Source organism: Aythya marila (assembly GCF_965140915.1).
Source record: "Aythya marila genome assembly, chromosome: 1".
Taxonomy (NCBI): Eukaryota; Metazoa; Chordata; class Aves; order Anseriformes; family Anatidae; genus Aythya; species Aythya marila.
Window position 1 is genome coordinate 88,958,263 of NC_139042.1, and position 17,252 is coordinate 88,975,514.

The following is a 17,252-nucleotide window of genomic DNA, read 5'->3' on the forward strand; positions in this document are numbered from 1 at the left end:
TTTGCTCTCCTGAACCCCAGGGCGAGAGGAAGAAGCTGTTCGGCCCTGCTGCCTTGTGCTGGGCCTGCTGAAAGCCGCCTTCCAGCCCCGTTCAGGAGGGCTTGTAAAAGTCCGGACTCAACCAGCTAACGCAGCAGCACTAACTTCTGAACCCCTGCTAACTTCCAGCTTCAGGCTCTGCGCTGCTTGGGGGTTGCGCAAGAGGCAGGGAGCTGCTGAATTGAAGGATGAGTAACGCTAGGAAAAGAGCTGGTGTTATGCTAGTGCAGGATCGCCCTGTACGACATCTGTTCTGCTTTGCATCCTAAAAAAAAAAAAGATTTTTTTCAGTGAAAGAGCAGCTAAAAACTAGCAGCAGTTGGCAGTAAAGGAGGAATTCCCTTACAAATCTGTCTGTGGGTGGCAGAAGATGTGGTTCTAGGAGGATGACATGGTGCTTTAAGGGGATGACACAGCATTTTGAGGGCTTGTCCTGTGTGGGTGACCACCCCGTGGTTCTCCAGCTGCACGTGGCTCCTGCGTGGGGCCCTGCCTCATGACCGGCAGCAGCCTGGGCAAGAAACCGCTGAGACGCCCACCAGGAGAGACTCTGTCACCTTCCACCTGGGAGCCGCTTCAGAGTTCCCCTTTTTCAAGGTTATCTGGGCGAATCGAGGCTCTGAGGATCAAGAAAGCAATCTCATGATGCAGGGGAGGGGAAAATAATATCAGATACCAACAGGGATGTGTGTGGCACGCGAAGGACAAGGAAGGGAGCTGCTGGTGGCTGGCACCGCTGAGGAAAGCAACTTTGCCTGAAAAGTGCTCGGGCAATTACGTAAATACCAGCACCTGACACTGCAGTAAGCAACGATGGAAATGCAAAGTTTTAGTGCCCGGATTTTGTATGTCAGGTGCTGAACTGGGGAAAAATAAAATCCATTAGTGGTGCTAGGTAATACAATTAAGTTTATTTTTAGGAGGAGTCGCATTTTCTTCTGAAGGACTGGGCAACTTTAAGTGCTCTTGATCGGATACCAAGTCCAGCAAACCTTTAGTCTGCTCCAGTAAAGCACTTTTGATACCTGTAAGTGATAATGAAATGTGACGCGAATCTAACTTAAAGTATCTTTATGATGCCAAATATTCTGATAAGTGCCTTGCTCTCCACGCCAGGCCTGAACAGAAAGCCAGCTCGTGGAGCTGCAGTGTCCACGTGCAAAGCAGTGGGATATACAGACACACGGTGACAAGCAGCTGGAGTTTTTAGCTCGCTGAAACTAAATAGGCCTGATATACAGTAAGCAGAGTAATAAATAATGAGACGCAGAACAGTTTGCACTCGTGAATTGATTACAGCCCAAGGGATCTTATAGCCAAGGAGCCTCAAGGACATTCCTCACGGGATGCATCAGTTCGTATATAAAAGTGCCCGGCGCACGTCATTGCAGTTTATGAGCTAACTCTTATTTTTGTATATACAAAAGAACGGGAGGACAAACAGGGGCAACGCTGAGGTTTGGTCTCAAGGCATGTGTGTGTATATAGCTATAAAATAAGGGTTTGGGGGATCGGGCACGAGCCCTACAGAGAGAACGGCTTTCAAAGGCTGCTTTGACCATCGGCAGCTGTCCTGGACAGGCTGGATTAAGTGCGCGTTGCATGAATCATCTCTGCCTCTGGCACCAGCGGGTTTTCTCCGTCCCCTCCCAGAGGTGGGCTGCCGTATCCATTTCTGGTGGCTGTCCCTCCCGCTGGGGGCTTGCATTTCTCCTCAGCCTCCTCTCCTGGGCACAAGCCTCTTGTGCCGTGGCCAAGAGCTCGCGGCGGTCAATACTTGCTGGAAGGGGGTGGATGAGGCTGAGTCAGGCCAGGCTGTCATCTTCCTCCTGCCTCTCTGGAAGTTTTTTTTTGCTTGCAAAAGGTTTTTAACTGATGAAGAGATCTGGGTTTTCTGCTTTGTTCTCCCTTCCTCTCTCCCCAGGCACTTGCACCAAGAGACACGAGTCATCAGTAGCGAAAGATGAGCAGCCATCAGCGGCCAGATGGAAGGGTATATTAGGACCTCATTATGATGGAGTTAAGATCTGCACCCTGTTCTACCAGAAGGAGAAAAAAAAAAAAAAAAGATTATAGGAAGCTTCTCTTTGTGCCTGTTCGCTTGGTGCACAGCTTATCTCTCTGCGGAAAAGTCTGCAGCAATTTCTCCCAGAGACTTACTTCCCTGAAGCACTGAGTATGGGAGGGGATTGTCTGGAAGCACTGCCTTTTATTATTTATATCTTGCTCACAGCGTGCGAGGTACTATATTCCAAAGAGCTCAAGGATCTTAGATGATGATATGCACAGGTGAAAAAAATAAAATAAAATAAAGGTTCACATCGGATTATAACCTGCCATAAAATCTGGACAGAGTGCATGCAAGGTGAGCGTTTCGATTGCAGTTCCAGCTTTGCACGCATTTTTCTGCTATTTGTCGTCGTCACCTTTAAACAAGCAGAAATACCCAAACATATTAGTTCTGAAGTTGCAAAACCATTTTTTGTTCCCGGCCACAGACTTGCACGACAAGTCTGAGTCCAAATTAGTTTTAAGGATTTAAATTATAAGCTCCTTTCCAAAAGGAAATTTGCAAATAGGAGTGCAGTAATGGTACACCTCTTTGTTAGCGGCCAGCTGCCAGAATCAACACTCTTTATAAGAAGCAATATTCCTTCTCCTGTCAAACGATCTCAAACTTGCTTGATCCAGAGTGAGGGAAACACCTTCTAGTTTTTGCGCTTTTGAGTTTTCTTCTGCAAGGGGTGGCACGGAAGAAGCTTGGAGAGAGAGGAGAGATAACCAGGGCCTGCGCATTAAATCACGAGGCAGCAAATGAGCTCACCTAGAGATGTTTGTGAGGTTTGTCACAGTACCAATTAGGGTGTTGTACCTTTTTTATCATGTTTATCTACATACAAGTGATCCTAATGTGATTCCTTCTTTTGGTGCCAGTCTGTTTTACCTTAGCAACTTTGGGCTGCAGGCAACAGGGCTGTCATCCCAGAGGCACAGACGCACTGCTAGGGGCCGAGCCTTTTTAAACACATCTCCCTTTTCATCCGTGTTTGAACCAGGAAGGCAGGCACCGTGTCTGCAGCAATAACTCAAAGCAGGATGATCCCCTCGCCGTGGGATCGCTGCTTTGCCATTGATGTGCGTGCTGGCGCGGAGGGAGGAATGCCAGGGTAGGACAAGGTGAAGCTGTGTGCACCACAGCTGGGCTTTGCAGGAGAGCAGGGAGCACACAAAAAGGGGGATCCCTCTGCCTCATGCCCCATAACTGCCCCAAAACTGGCGTGGATTCTCACGGGGAGCCAAGGAAGGGCAATAAAGGAGCATCCTCTCCCCGCTGCCAAGCGGCAGGGCTGCTGCCCACGCTCAGAGGGCTTTCCACCACGCACGGGGCAGGAGAGATTTGTCTGAGGCCCACGCTGACGGCATTCGTGGTTTATCAAAACACCTGGAGGCTGGCAGATTAAAGACTTGCCAAGTCAGCACTTGTCTGCCGACAAGCAGATGTGGCATGGATGGAGGCTGTTTGAATGCAGAGATTAGATATGTTAGATAGGCTACACCCTTTCAGCATTTTTTTTTTTTTTTATGGGTCTGCGGGAAGCCTGACTGGTCAGCTGCTTTCACTTACACCACACTCAGCAGGGATCTTATTGGAATCTGAGAATGACTTTTTATTTATTTTTTTTTTTTTGCGTGCAAAGAAAGAGTTTCAGCTCTCCAACGTTCATGTGTAACATCCTGCTCCCCTTCTCTCTTGCAGGTGGATGGTCTAAAAGCAGACCCAAGGAGACACGAGGTCCCAATTAGGCATACCTAAAAGCATTTTTTCAAGTTTTAATATCTGTACTTCTGAGGTATTGCATTTCACTTTGCTCAGATTTGAAATGGCTTCCCCAGGCCTGTCAGCAGGAAAAGGGGAATGAGCGAACTCCCCTGGAAGTCTGGAACTGAAGTCTGGTTTTCTTCAGGTTTCAGGTAGGATAAGCAACCTACAAGGCTTCGTGCATGTTGTTCATTTACTTTACATTGCGTTCTTATTATCAGATCATTTTGGAATTGGAATGCATGTATTTCTCATGGCACATACTCCTTGAACCTGGTTGTATGCACCTAGCTAAAGAGTTATGCAAACACGCACTCATTAGGGTACATTGACAGGTACGCTGATACTTGGCATTTTTGCAGGGCTAGTTACAAAATTGCCTATTTACATTTGCCGAAGGTAGAAGCAGACAAAGCCACCAACTCAATACGCTAATGAAACTCCTGACCACAAAGGAACCTGTCCCCGCAGCTGTGAACAGCTTACAGAGGAAGCCTGCCATAGCCTTTCTTTCTTTCATCCGAACCTCTGTTGACCTCACTCGTTTTTTATCTGAGTTATCTGCCAGTGGGTGACATTCAGGGTGGCTCCGACCACCTGCCTTGGTTGTTGCTTGCTCACTCGGGCTGCCCATGCCTTTTACACGTTTTCTTTGCTCCCTGAAGACCATTTGTCCTAGGGGCTCATCCCTTCCCAATTCCCTTTCCCAGCTCTCTGAGGCTTTTCCTCCCTGGAATTCCTGGTAAACCAATATTCATTTCATTACTGAGAAAGGTCTCAGTTTTGAACTCAACTATAATTGTCAGTAACAGCATGTTAGGCGATTCCATGATATTTCCTTGTCTGAATCATGTAATTAAACCTGGCTTCTTTTATTATCCCAGTATTTTTGATGTGGAGGCCTTGCTTTTCTGAGAACATTTTGAGAATGATGGCTGATCACCAGTCCGTACTTTGAGAAATACCAGAGTGCTGTGCTGAAGACAGAGCCAACAGTGCAGAAAGCTAGTTTCTGCTGCTAATGTGTACAGTGCTCGTCTTTTGATGTGCCCTGATAATTGCCATTAGTATTAATTGTAGCGTCACACTCACACTGGGAAGAAAATACACCCTGTAACGAGCCTAGACAAAAACAAGGAAAAGCACAGGAGCTGGCGGATTGTGTTGTATACGTTTATGATGTTGGCTTTGGTATTCAGGTTCAGTGTAATGCAAAAAGCGCCCCATGTAAACAAGTTGAGAAACCTGGTTTTAACGAAACAGAGGGTGGATTTCTTTCAGCTTTCATTGGTATTGTTCATACAATATTAATGAAAGCTAAAATAATTCATCATCTAAATGTAAAATGGTAAATGTAAACATGTAAGTCTTATTTTTAAGATCAATCTGAGAATACACATTCTGTTTTCAAAGGGCTATGTATTTTAAGACACAGAGGTGGCTATTTCTTGGTTGGCTTAAGTCTGTACAGCACTGAGAGGGCTGGTCCTGTCCTGTCCCCTGTCCTCCACTGAAGCTCCTGCAGTGATACTGGTACCAGACCACAGAACTGATCCAGCTGAAAACTAGCACACACAAAAAATCTTCCAGCTTGATGCTTCCAGCATCATTCAGAGAACAGGTAGCTGCATTAGCAGCAGTATCAGTGCAGAAGGAGGGTTGGGAACACACTGCCGGGAGGCAGAGTGGGACTGTCCCTGCTGGCAGCCACTTTCACATCGATGGTATTAAGCCAGTTGTGAAAGTGTACTCTGAGTCCCATCTTCAAAAGGTATTTGTATGCTGATGAGCCTGAGTATCGCTGAAACCAGCAGCTGCTCGGGCCAAGATGCAGAGCAGGACTTGGGTGCCTCCATCCACTCGCGGTGGCCATCACCAAGAGGAGACATCTCCATGTGGCCTTTAAGACTGAGATATTTGGCTCCTTCAGAGCACAGCTGACAGCAATGCTGTCGCCCTGCCACCACTGCTGGGTGGCTTCCCGGCATCTGTCTGAGGGGTGGCTGTGAAGTGCAATGTCCCAGCTCCCCAGAGAGCATCTGAACCATGAAACTAGAAGGTGTTATGGGGCAGCGATGCCAAGTATGCTGTGGTAGCAATTTTGCTTGGTGCGGAAGGCTTTAATATTAATGGAGTGTGTGGGAGGGAAGGAGAAAAAAGCAACAGGAATGCTGGGTTCATCTCATGTGCAGACACCAGTGCGTGCCAAGTCCCAGGTCTGGACGCGGGGACTGGAGCCCAGGACTTGCCCTCCCTTGGAGCGCCCTGACCACAAGGTCTATCTTGCTCTCTAATTAAAGGACGCCATGCAAAATCAAGCTCCAGCTGGAAGGCTGGGAGCCAGGTGAGCAGGTTGGTCCTGAAGGGGCTGGAAACACTCTTCGAGGAACTCGGAGAGGTGAACTAGAAGCTGCTCAGAGGATTGAAAGTAAGGTCTCCATTAGCGCTCAAAGTTGCTAATGGGTAAAAACACATTTTGTGGGGTGCCGTTCTCAGCAGATGTGCCCCAAGACTGCTGACAAGGCTGGAGATTTTTCTTTTGGGGGCTGATGAGTTAGAGGAGCACAGATTTTGATGTAGTTCTTCTCTTCTGTGGCTCAGCTCATCTCCTGTAGGAGATGGCACCTGCCTGTGCTGCAGGAACAACTGAATTTCTTCTCTTGCTTCCACACTTCTGTCTAAAGCTGACTTTTCTGTTGCTGCTGCTGCAACCGGAGCAGGTGGAGAGCTGAGGGAGGCAGCCTCTCCCAGCAAATTTTGCCCAATTATCTCTGCTGGGTTGGCAGCTCTGTGTGGTGCTGGCTTTCCCAGCCAGCCTCCCTCTCGTCCTTTCCCTGTGGCACTGGAGTCTTGCCATGCCCAGCTCCACCTCTCCTCCTCTTCTCCCTCCCTGCTCATCCAGCAACCACCTGGAAAACACGGGAGGGTGGAGGCAGGAGCTTGTACCATCAGGAAAGAAGAGGAGGAATTGCTTGTTGAGTTTGCCAGGGGATGCTGCCTTCATGGGAAAGGAGAGCAGAGAAGCTGCTGCAGTGGGAACAAGGGTGATAATCCCTAGTGTTCTTTCAAGCTGATTTATCACCCCCATAGCCTGAAGTCAGCCTTGCCTAATGCATGAACTCTTCCTGGAAGAGATGCTGAGCAGTTCAGCACTTGCAAGAATCAGGTGCTTTTGTTGGGCCATAAACAATATTTTAGGCGTCTGAGAGCTTTGGAGTAAAAACAGAGCCTCCTTGCCCAGGTTCCTTCACATGGAAAACGGGATACAGAGGAGGATGTTGTTCACCAGCCCCTCCTCAGATGTGGGGTCAGCATGGAGGGTTCGGAAGATGCCCTCAAGTCCACAGTGCCCCTTTGGCCTGCATCTACGTAGCAGCCACTTAGCCAGAAAGTCCTGGGGGAAAGTTCCCACTGCACAGGCAGCCCAGGGCCCTGACCCCTGTGCTGAACCCGAGGGCCACACGGGGTGAGGACGTAGATGTCCCTGTCCCCAGCCTGTCCCTCTGCCGGAAGCTGTCCCCCCGGGCTGTGGCGGGTCAGGGCCGTCATGGCAGCAGTGGCCTGCCCTCCTCAGCCGGGCCATGCCAGCTCCCTCCTCCTCCTCCCCCGGCTCCACGGCAGGGGAAATAAATCTCCAGGCGTCCTCTGTGAGGGCTGGGCTCGGTGGAAACCGGCCGTCAGGCCCTGAAGCACTTACTGGTTTTGGCTGTTTATTTTGGACAGGGTCCCTTTCCATTCGCATTGATGCAACCATTGTTTATATACATGGCTGGGAGTAGGAACTTCCCTTGCTTCCTGCTCCCTTTAACACGGTGCTGCTGCAGCTAGAAGCAGGGAGGGGAGGCCAGCACTGACCAAATAGCTCGCTGTTTGCCCACGGGCTGACAGTACGTATCGTGGGGAACACGGGGGGACTGCCTCGATAGTGGGTAATTCATCCGCTGCTGGCTGGCTTACAGGCGATCCTGTTGCACCCAGTTACCCCAAAGGACATGGCCTGGGCTTTGCTCAGTTTATAAGCAGCATTCTGAGTAAAAAAGGCCCAGAGTGATCCACCCCCAGTGTAGGATAAGAGGCCCTTCCTAGCAAAGCAGCGTGACTCATGCTGCCTGAGCATTTACCCCCCAGTCATCCTTTCAGTTCTAGAGAAACGTCTTCACTTTTCTTTGTTTCCCTTTTCCAAATCGTTTTTAAAGGAACGAGAGTGGGACACCTTTGCTCCAGCCTCAAGGTAGCAGACGTAAGCAGTTAGGAGTGATAACACAAAAGCATGTGGAGCAAAGTTAAGTGCAGATGCCACATGTTGACTGGTGTCAGGGAGATGGTGAGTTTTCTTTGACCTCAGTCCTCTCAGTTTTCTCTGCAGAGAAAACACAAATGCATTTCTCAAGTCTTATCCATTATTTGTGAGTGGCAAGGATGTACGAAGATACATAAGCATCCTTCAGTTTCCACTAAGAAATCAAGACGCTCTTATGGAGGGAAAGAAAAGCACCCCGAGATGCACCGAGAACACGGTGCATGATCTGCTGTTTCAGCTGGGGTCCCTTCAATTCACTGCAGCAGGGAAAAGCAGCCTGTGGGCACGGCGGAAAAGCTATTCTCTTCGCCACCTGGGGCATTTAAATATCAGAGAAGTGCTTTTCTGAGAATGCTTCCTAAATTGTGCTCTGCGATGCAGCTGGTCTCCAGAACTACATCAGGCACGCTCTTTGTGTTGAAGTTTGATGTGTGGAGATCCCCAAGAAATCGATCCCCAAAAGGGAAGACATTGTATCAGGAAGGAGAAAAAAATATTTTCATTGCTAATCAGATAGAATTGCTAATTTCTATGAAGCCACAATTTCTCCGAGTTGGCAGGTCCGAGTTCCCCCAATATAGCGATGACAGTATTGTACACTGCTACTCTGCCAGCAGGCATACTGCCTTAATTACTCAGAAATATGTTGTGTTTTATCTGACAAGTGGTAAAAACATGATTTTCCTTACTTCTCCTTAACGTTCTGATTTTTAGGCTACCAAGGTACACCCCATGCACTTACGTATCCAGGAAAGGTTGGTTCTTATAAAAACTGTATGATGATTATTATTGATTTTTGCCAATAATACACTCTTTTTGTTTGTCCATTCTTCCTTTGCTCTTGCATTATTTATACTGCAACCCTTCTTCTTCTTGTGTACATCAACACAATTATCTTTCTTCCCAAACTACACACTGTTGTTTTTGTAGTCTACTGATTTTTGCAAACAACTCCACAGCTATTATTTTGGGGTTGTAATTCATCTGAATGGACATAGAATTAATGTCTTTTGCTTCCTGCAGATATTTCTCTGAATCTATGAGACAATCAGTGGAAAAATAAACTATATTTATTCAGTGTTATGGACTGACATTTTAATTGCACTGAATTCAGGAAATGCAAGGCCACATTTTACACAGTAGTGATGAGCTGTTGCCTGTAGCTATACGTAAAGAAGCAGGTTTGGGGCCTTGCAGAAATGTGAGATGTACTTCTGGCAGGCACTAGTACTTACTCAGATCCCCCTTCTGTAGGAATACCAGGATAACAGACCTGTGAGATTCAGTGCAAGCTTAGTTAGTATGGCGATCACTGGGATCTGCTGGGTATGATAAAGGATGTCTGGGCCACAAATGCTACTGAAGTAGAGCCCCATGCCTAAAATTAAGCGATAACTTACCTTCTCCAACCACTGTACCTTCCTTTTTTTTCCTTTTTACTTTTCCCTCAGCCTGTGGCAAGAGGCAGCAGCCCCACAGACTAGGTACCGGTGGAAGACTGGTAAAGGGACTGCATGTCTGAATGTGACTTTTCCCCAGATACTGTGATTTCAGGATCTGAGAATAGGACATGCAGCTGCTGTCATGCTGTATGTGCTGCAAAGCCTCACCATGGCTGGAGGAGCTGCTAACTACACAGCCAGTAGTAGAAAGTGTGAGTAATCAAGAGAGGAGAAATAGTGAGCAGCATGAATCCAGTTTTTCATTGTTTCCGTTTCAGCTCCTGCTGAAGGAAAGGATGAGAAATTAAACCTACAGGAGCTCGATTCTGGTGGCAAGAACCTTGTGGAAAATACACATCATTTACTGCTAATACAGTTAAAGAACTCTGGTGACTAGATCGGGCAAGTCAAGGCAGTTTTAGTTTACTGGCACAATTGATCTAACAGAACATTGCTGATCTGCATTTTGGTGAACTAATAGATTTTGAATATTTTTTTTTCTATGATCCTGTTTTTATTTCCCCCTTTCTCCTTCCACATACTGTCTCTCTTCCAGTCTCTCTCCCTCTCTCTCCTTTTCTTTTATTTATTTATTTTAAATCTGGCTCGCAGCTCAGGGTGTTTTTCCTGTCTGCATTTTCTGCGCTTATCCCCTGTGTTTTGGAGAAGTGCTTGCCTGCTGCAGAAGCCTAGCCAGCCTTAGCTGGCAGCATGCCTTCCAAAAGGTGGGTGCAGAAGGACTCTGCCTTTGTCCCTCTCCCACTGTAGCACCAAAGAGATCTCTGACCCGCCAGGCTGTGCTCAGGCTCCCGTGTAACCCCCAGCACCCTGCCCTCAGGGCTATTGCTTTTCCCAGACACTTCACAAACCACAAAGAGACCTTTGTCCTCGCTTCCCATCTCCTCATCTCTCTTGCATCTAGGAGAGGAGAGGTCTGTATCTCTCCACCCTTCTGGCTGGTTTCTGTTGTGTCCTTTCCCTCCTGGCCCCATGGAGAGACCAGGGACTCCAGTAAGGGTCTCTCTTTGTCTTCTTCTGCTTTTGTGGAAGACTTTGGGATGGAGAGGAGCAGAATCCATTCCTCTTTGCTATTGTCAGGACTACTGAATCCCTTCCAGACCTACACATATTTCTGCTGTGGTTCAGTTTGGGTGAAGCAGAAGTCCCACATTTCTGTTTTATTTCCCGGAATAGCGCAGATGTTCGGGGGAAGCAGTGGCTGTGGGAAAATGGCTTTCTTATGAACTATGGCAAAGAAATAGCTGAAATCATGGTGGGTGGATCCTCCTTTATCCTGCTGTCTCGGTCAGCCTCTGAAGACCCACCCTGGGAAGAGATGATTGGTTTTAGGAAAATACAAAATTCAAGGGAGATCCTGATTACAAGGGAGAAGATCACATTTCAGGTGACATGGGCTTCCTCTAATGACCCCTTTTATTCCTGTATTTTCTGCAAACCTCTCTCACATCCGTTTCTTTTTTTTTCACACATCCCCTTGCAACCTCTCTTTTCCCAGGGGTCTGTTCCTGCTCCTGGTGAGTTTAGTCTCAGTCTTTCCACTGACTTGAATGTCATTACATCTTTTGGAAGAAAGGCAGTGAAGCTCTCATGTATTTAAAGGGTAAGCACTAACAACAGTTTTCTGTACCACACATCCCTGGCTCTCTGTTTCTCCAGGACATCAAGGAGCACTGAAGGAAGAGGCAGAACTACTGGAACAAAAACACACACATCAATCTTTTCAACATAATTTGGAAAGGCAGGGGGAGGGTACAAGAGAGATCCTAATCTTAATATATATTAGGTGCTCACATACAGCAGCGGTGGGTGTGGACAGGAAAGCTCAATAGCCAGCTAGATGGTAGATTAGGCAGCTTGTTTGTCTTGAGATGGTTAGATGAAAAAGGGCAGGAGAGAAGCAAGGAGGGGCTGGAGCAGAGCGGTGTGAGGTGAGCAGTGGAAAGAGAAGTTCAAGCAAGGTGCAGGGGAGAAAGACTGAAACAGGAACGGGGATGGGAAGGGAGGTCAGGAACAGGATGCAGGAAAAATAAATAAATAAGTATGTGAAAGTATGTGAAGATGAAAGCCATGGGGATTAACCTGGCTCCTATTGAAGCAGACAACATTGCTCTTTAGAGACGGTAGGTTTAGCTGATAGGGAGATTTTGAAATAGGGCAGAAGGAAAGAAGAAGGACTGATAGACAAAAGATAGGCAAAAAGGAAGAAAAAAATAAACAAGGAGGAGGAAGAGGCTAGAATGGAATTTAAAAAAGAGTGTTAAAAATGAATACTGGAAGGCATGCTTCATTTGTAGCAAATACAGTGGAAAAGGGTGGGGAGACTGAAATGAGAGCAAAGAAAAATGCATGAGATCATTTTGTGATTTCAGAGTCCTGGCTGTGGAACTGAGGCCTTGAGAAAAGCCTGTGGCACACGTGAAGATGTACAGGGGATAAAATTGTTATAAATTATAAAACATGATTTTTATGCCCATTAGATTTAACTTCACTTTCCTCTTAAGTGTTGTACTCCCAAAGTGAAGCAGGCTGGTAGAGCATGTTGGGAGGCCAGGTAGGAAAGATGAAGAGCAGCAAGGAAAAGGGCTGTGACCGCATGGTTTTCTACAGATCTCTGTCTCAGCTTTGACTTACTAAGGAAATAAAAGCTTCAGCTGAAGCTCTTGCTGAAGCTGGGAGGCTATGAGGTCCATCCCCACCATGTTTCCTCTGGCATCTGGGCTCCCTGCTGGCAGAACCTGACCTGACGTGAATGTGACACAGCCCTGGAAATGCCAACTCCATCACCAAACTTGGCTGACCTGGGCTGATGGATTCAAAAAATCATCGAGGGAGACCCAGGCACTCACGCACACCCAGATCAAAATCAGGCTGTCTGTTTTCTGTGTAAGAAGCGTAAGCAATGCCCGTGCCTGGGAGCAATCTGCTGGTTTTACTCTGGTTGCTCGTCCACTCCTCCACGGCAAGATTGATGATGCTCGAGTGGGAAAGCATCGGCTCTGACTCCCTGCAGTTGTACAAGGAGTCCCAGCGGGGAACACTCACTCAGCTGGGCTGGCCAGGCTGCTGAAACAGCCCCAGAGGGGCTGCTGGGGCCAGAATTACCACGCCACCTCACAGCCCTGCACCGACTGGCAACACAGCTCGCGTCCCTGCGGAAGGAAATCTGCCGTGACATGGGAGTGCTCGTGCTGAATAGGGGCGCTTTTCCATCAGCTTTCTGCTCCTCTCCATGCATTTTCATGGCAGGAGCAGGTGCTGGTGAAATTATCTTATTTTTCCGCTCAGTGTCATAGCAGGCAGCGGTGGGAGTGGTTTATGTTGCTTTGCTGTCGGAGCTCCCCGTGCTCAACCTCAGGCTTAAAGCATATCCCCAACAGGAAAAGGGGATCTTGCAAAGATAGGATCCAATGCTTTAACAAGCCCGGTATGTTTGTGACAACATGTTTTGAAGAAGGAAGTACAGGCAGATAAATATATAATATTACATATGCTTCTCAGAAACTTGGTGTAGCGCTGAGAACATGGGGTACGTACGTCGTGTTAACAAACCTCCCAAAGCAAATTCCAAAACCTCCATTCCCGGTGGTGCCCCCAGCCCCACCGGGTGGGACCGACCCCTCCGGGTGCAGGCTGTGAGCGTGGCATGGGACAGCTGTGCTGGCTCCTCAGGGCTGGGATCCCAGGCATGGACAGCTTGCGGGGGAAAAACATCGGGGCTTTTCTGGAGTTGGGAAATAAAGAGGCACAGGGTTTTCGGCCACGGCCACTGACAGTTTTAGATCCCATGGTTATTTTTCCCTACCCTGTTGCAGCAGTATATGCAGCACAAATTCCCCAAGGTTGGTGTTTGTTTTTTTGTTGTTGTTTTTGTTGTTTTCAGCCCTGGTGCTTTGCATTTGCCGTGCTTTAGTCTGTTTACAGATTCTCAGCTTTTTCATGACTTCATGTGCCTTTAACTTCGTACTCCTCCCTTTCCTCCCTTCCCCCTCTCCCCCAAAACGTACCAGCCTGCATTCTTTCAGGCTGAATCTCAATTTATTTACTGCCTTTTTAGGAGCATGTTTCTCTTAAGCCTTGCTGAAAGAGAGCTGTCCCTTAGGTCTAGGGCACAAGGATGTTTTCTCCCTGCTGAGAAGGACTTGCCCTGTTTCCTTGTGCTGCTCGTAGCAGATGTATAATACAAAATGTCTTTTTTTTTTTTTTTTTTTTTTTCCTTTCTTTCTTTCTCATCAGCCTGGTTTCATATTGTGTGGGCTGAAGCAAATGAGAGCCACGTGCAAGGAATGGAGGAAGGGCTGCGATCCACAATCCCGTCTGGGTACTTTTCAGCTCTGGGACAGGGCACACCAGTGTAGCAAATGCTTTCCAGTGCAGACTTCTGCATGGGACAGTTCTGGAGCCCCAAATAGTCCTCTCTGAATGCCAGAACTGGCTGTGCTTTGCCTGGTGATCTGTCCTGCACAGCACTTGAATAACTGCTCCAGAGCAGCTCTTCCAGAAACAACACTGCTGGGAGATGAATGGATTTATACAAGCTTTCTACACGATTGCAGAGAACGTACAGGACTAATGCCTGAAATTTGCTCTGTGTTGAAGCGGGTGATAAGCAATGAGATAAACCCTTGCCAATATTTTACTCTCTTATCAAAAAAATCAATAAGAGTGCTTCCTGGCAAATAGCACGTTTGACATGTGGCCTGTCTCCCTGGGTATCTGAAAGGCCGGCAGACACCCAGCATCCCCAGCACTGTGTCTCCCTGGAAAATGAAGGGCTCAGGGGACAGAGGGGGCTGTGCCACCCTCTCATGCTCCATGCCTCTGTCTTTGGTGTCTGCCCAGGCTCTGCAGGTCTTGGCACAGCCATCCCGCACTGCTCCCTGTGCCCTCCATTTCCACTGGGTAGCTTGGAAAAGAAAACACCACACCAATACTGAGCACGGTACTGATCCATCAAGGGCTTTTCTGGAGGCTAGTGCAGACTATTAGTGCTGGGCATTAATGGTTTACTCACGGTCTTATCTGTGCTTTCACATCCAGGTAACACTTTCTACCCAGACTCCTGCAGCCCTCTCCTCATCCTCCCCCTTATTTCCTACCAGCCATGTGCTGCCTGCAGTGGCACCCTCCTCCTAACATAATTCATTGTCACTTAGAAGATGATTCACTGCTAGGGACGTGGTTAGCCTAGATTAAAACACCATTAAAGAGAGAAGGCTAGAGAAGGGAAAGGTGGCTGCCAAAAAGACACAGCCTTGTGCATTGACTCATATCTTGCTATTAACCATCAAGGAAAAAGAAATACCAAAAAGCTTCTTACGGGCTCAGGGAAGTCCCAAAGAAATCTATCCACTGTTTAAGAGTTAATTTGAGTGTGACCAGTGGTCTTAAGAACAGTAAGTGTACAATGATCGACTGGGGAGTGCCTATGCACCTACCACGCCATCTCCTCTCTGGTTTACTCATCCTCCTAGCCCAGCAGTGCTGGTGTAGCACTACCTGGTTGTGAACAGCCCAATGTCTAGCTGAAGCCATGGTTCTTGAGGTCTGAAATACATGTCCCATAAAATGGGAAAGTTTAGAGAAATCTAAAGTCTCATCCTTTTTGGCACCCTTCTTCTCCAGAGCACGTGGATGTTGAGGTGGAAGTTTATTGATGCTTGAGCTATAAAGCTATGAAATGGAGGAAGCTATGAAATCGAGGAAGATGTTGCTCCCACCCACGATTTGAAGGATGAGTTCTGCTTCAAGAGCTTCTGGTATTCACATTTCTATTATACCCAAGTGGAATATTACAATTTCCATTTCCTAATGGCTACAGAAATATCTTAAAACAGCTAGTCAAAGTTACCGTGGCCATGAGCAGCATAACTGTTAACTAAACATAAGACCAAACCCTTATGTTACACATCAAATGAAAGTTTAAAATACTTTCTAAGTGTCTTTAGTAAGACTGAAAGACAGATTTAGTCAGGAAACAGAGAATGAATCACTGCAAAACTACTCTTTTAGCTCTTAACAATACTTACCCTGAATCTCTCTGAGCCCAGTTCTTCCTCCTTTACAACAAGATAAGTAATTTGGTTTTAAATAGCTCATAGAAGGTACTTCCAAGGAAATCTGCCTGGGTAAAGAGTAACGTAAGTGGCCTCCCAAACATTTGTTTTGTAAGTTACCTGATCGGCTGTCTTTTGTTTAACTTTTGCTGTTAAATATGATCAACAACTTCCCTGAGACTAGTTCCCTTGAAAATAACAATTCCACCCAAAACGCAAGAACTGCATCAGCAAGTGGCATAAGATGTGAAAGCTGTAGTGCTAGACAGTGGTCCACAAACCATGACAGGTAAGCTTTCCTCAGCACATGTAGAAATTCATGATGAGAATCTTAAGTACAGAATTGGCTGATGTAGCTTGCGACCAGCTCAGTCAAGTTAGCAACTTGGATTAGTCTTTGCTCACAATGCTTGTAGGAGAAAATGTAACAGAGAAAGATTTGTACTGTAATTCGGCTAACTGTGTCTGTGCTTTGTATACACTTTCCCATTTTGAACAGTTATGCTCTTAAAAGGCCTGGATGAAGTCAGCAGTATCATTTGTTGACCCGCTGGGAAGAGCTGACCTGCTGGGGTCTGTTGACCTTCCTGGAATAGCAGGGGGAGGCTGAGAGGGGGACGGTGACCTGCAGACCAAGACTTTTGGTGGAATATAATCATTTATTTTTTTGTGTGTGTGTTGACTTTTGCTTGACATTAGAGGTGGTAGTGACATTCACTTACACACTTCTGCTAAGTAAGCAGGTGGCTCTTATGTTACCTTAGCTCCGCACAGCACAGCCATGGGTGCTGTGGGTAGGTGTGAGGATATGAAAGGAATGACTGCCATACCTCGGAGGGACGAGGGGTGGAATGTTTATTAGGCCATATAGAAAAAACAGCGCTGTCTGGCACCCTCAAACTGGATTTGAGCAGGTGAAATTCCTTCTGCTACGACCGTATATACTTCCAACAACAGCCTGGGGAATTAAATCTTAAAGGAAACAGAAAAAAATCAGAATGTAATATGATGAAAACCAAGAGAGGAAACTATACCTGTGCAGCATATGGTAGACATTTGGTGTGACCCTTCACTTGCTAGTATTGCATGGGAGCCCTGTGCAGGAAGCCTGACAACCCAGAACTGCTGCATTTTACGGTACAAATCTACCCCGAAAAGTGCCTGGTTAACTTCAGCCTCAATTAGTTTGCTTCCTGAGCAAGCCCAAGCTGGGACAGCTGAATTTAATGACAGAGTAAATTGCTAATACTTCATTTCTCTCTCACTAGAGCAGATCCAGCTTTGCTTTGGGAATGCGAGCGGCACTGGCCTTTCCGTCACACCCTGGGGTGCCGAGTGAATTCGAGCTGCAGCAACTTGACTTTTGGGGCAGGTGAGCCAGAAACCATCCATCCCGACGAAAGGGTCAGCTCACGGGCACGTTGCAGGATCTGCAGCCTGTGAGGGGAGGGAAATGCAAGCCCTCTGCACCCTGCGAGAAGAGGCAGGGCGCAGCAGTCCCTCCGGTGGGCTCGGGCATGCTACGAGGACATCGGGGGGCTGCAGGATGTGCCCAGGGACAAACACCAAGGCTTGGG

General features: G+C 47.3%; 1 long non-coding RNA gene across 1 annotated transcript; it reads left to right on the forward strand.

Moving 5' to 3' along the window:
* Positions 1-1,969: 1,969 nt before the first annotated feature.
* On the forward strand, positions 1,970-15,354 carry LOC309874147. Its single transcript, XR_014316785.1, has 3 exons — positions 1,970-2,404; positions 3,797-4,011; positions 15,245-15,354. It is a non-coding gene; the product is annotated as an uncharacterized lncRNA (long non-coding RNA).
* Positions 15,355-17,252: the final 1,898 nt, after the last annotated feature.